A 2,500-nucleotide genomic window follows, 5' to 3' on the forward strand; every position below is an offset into this window, starting at 1 on the left:
ATTTCAGAAATCACTAGGGTTACATGAATTTGAAGAAATATTACAATAAAAACCACCAAAAAAAAAGAATTTTAATAATTGGACACAATACTTCGTAATTAACACACAGTTAAAACTAAATTAATAATTATATAACAACCGATAGGCAATGACAAAATCAAAGAACAAAAGAATATGTGATGAATATGGAGTAGAATACTGATCTATAAATGATATAACTTTAAAGGCATACTCAGTTTCGTTTGAATAGTTGGGCTCCTTATTTCAGATTTTGACATAGAAAACGACTATCCCTCCCCTTAGTCACACACTACAGATAAACACTCTCACTGCGTGCTGTGGTGAGTTTGTATGAATTTATTTCTAAAAAAAAAAGCCCCTTGTGGATTTAACACGGTTAAATCATTAAAAACAAGAAATTCCTCCGAGGTAGGAAAAACACCCCCGTCAAAGGGAAATAACCTTCTCAGTTGGTGGCAGTGACTGAGTGAGAATGGTTATTTCCCTTTGACCATTAAGATGTCCCTCTATAAGTCCTTGTATAATTTTAATCCACCAATAACTCCCTAACCGTGTGTTTGACTGGTCCCAATTTTTGTAAGGACCGTCTCAGGAATGTATAGAACCTGTTCACCAAGTTTGGTGACGATCGGTCCGTTCATTCTTGAGATCTATATGCGAACACAAACAAACAAACACATGGACCGAATCCTATACACACCCCTATACCGGGGGTGTAAAAATCCCTACTGTGCACAGAGAACACTCAGACTGTTCATTTTTGACATGTGACCAAGTGACTTTTCTTTCTTTTCTTTCTTTATTTGGTGTTTAACGTCGTTTTCAACCATTCAAGGTTATATCGCGACGGGGAAAGGGGGGAGATGGGATAGGGAAAGGGGGGAGATGGGATAGAGCCACTTGTTAATTGTTTCTTGTTCACAAAAGCACTAATCAAAAAATTGCTCCAGAGACATTGTTCTTTGGCTGCACAGTTCAAATATAAATGATTGAGAATGTTAAAGGCACAGTCAGCCTCCCGTAAACCATCTCAGACACTGTCAGGCTTTTACACACAGTACAAACACCCTTTCATTTAAACACTCACCGCTTGAAAACATCCTCTGTAAAGAGCGAGCAATTTTCACAGAATTCATTTTTTCGTGGTTTATCTTACCCCTGAGCCATCGTGAACCCGTGTGATCCAGTTTCCTTTTTTTTTCCCCACAATTTAGTCGTCAGTTTGTGATTTCAATGCAACTCGCTGTAAGCTTATCTGCAATAGCCCGTTATTGTGTACCTCTGAATCTAAAACACAACAAACGGCTGCAAGTCACACGAACTAGAGCGGTGGCGGCTGACCCTTCCGAGGAACTGGCGCTATGCAGAACCGTCGTCTGCTACGAGAAAGACGTTTTGCGTGACACGTTTCCGGGCTTTTCTTTTTTCAAACTTTCAAAACTTCGAATTGTACTGATCTGGTCTTGATGAAAAAAGAAATCTTTTATGATTTAAGAATGTTTGTGTAACAAGCTGTCAATTTATTATTTAGATTTTAAAAGTTAGGTCTAGCATCTAGCGTCTGATAGTCCGTTCGGATAGTCCACAAAAATAAATTCTTTGAAAATGTCTCACGCTCGACAGAAAGCAGCCAGGATGTTCCCGTTCGGTGAGCGTTCTAATGGAAGTATGCTTGCGCTGTATGTAGAGGCTCGGGGAGCTCAGTGATGGTCTACGTGAGGCTTACTGTGCCTTTAAACTTAAAAAAAAAATCTAGAGAGTTCCTTCATTAATGATACAAACCATTGTTCAAACAACTGCAGATCTGTCCAGAGGTTTGCGTGGCATTTGAACATCTTTCCACTTTATAACGTACCAAAATTCAACAGCGCGACACATTTATTTGCCCAAACTGGGAAATGTCGCTTGATTAGTTTTGCAGATTGCTATTGAAAAAGTCCCCTTCCTATTTATGGTCTGGGTGGCCGAGTGGTAACGCACTTGCGCTCGGAAGCGAGAGGTTGCGAGTTCGACCCTGGGTCAGGGCGTTAGCACTTTTCTCTCCCCCCCCCCCCTTTCCTAACCTAGGTGGTGGGTTCAAGTGCTAGTCTTTCCGCGGATGAGACGAAAAACCGAGGTCCCTTCGTGTACACTACATTGGGGTGTGCACGTTAAAGATCCCACGATTGACAAAAGGGTCTTTCCTGGCAAAATTGTATAGCCATAGATAAAAAAAATGTCCACCAAAATACCCGTGTGACTTGGAATAATAGGCCGTGAAAAGTAGGATATGCGCCGAAATGGCTGCGATCTGCTGGCCGATGTGAATGCGTGATGTATTGTGTAAAAAAAAATTCCATCTCACACGACATCAATAAATCCCTGCGTAAAAAAAATCCCTGCGCTTAGAACTGTACCCACGGAATACGCGCGATATAAGCCTCATATTGATTGATTGATTGATTGATTGATTGATTGATTGATACAGAAATCTGCCAGG

General features: G+C 40.7%; 1 protein-coding gene across 1 annotated transcript in view; it reads right to left on the bottom strand.

Annotated features, from left to right (window-relative positions):
• Positions 1–2,500, bottom strand: part of LOC138978198 (uncharacterized) — a 15,839-nt gene that overhangs the window by 12,406 nt on the left and 933 nt on the right. The window lies entirely within an intron of this gene.

The sequence above is a fragment of the Littorina saxatilis genome, linkage group LG10 (assembly GCF_037325665.1).
Source record: "Littorina saxatilis isolate snail1 linkage group LG10, US_GU_Lsax_2.0, whole genome shotgun sequence".
Taxonomy (NCBI): domain Eukaryota; kingdom Metazoa; phylum Mollusca; class Gastropoda; order Littorinimorpha; family Littorinidae; genus Littorina; species Littorina saxatilis.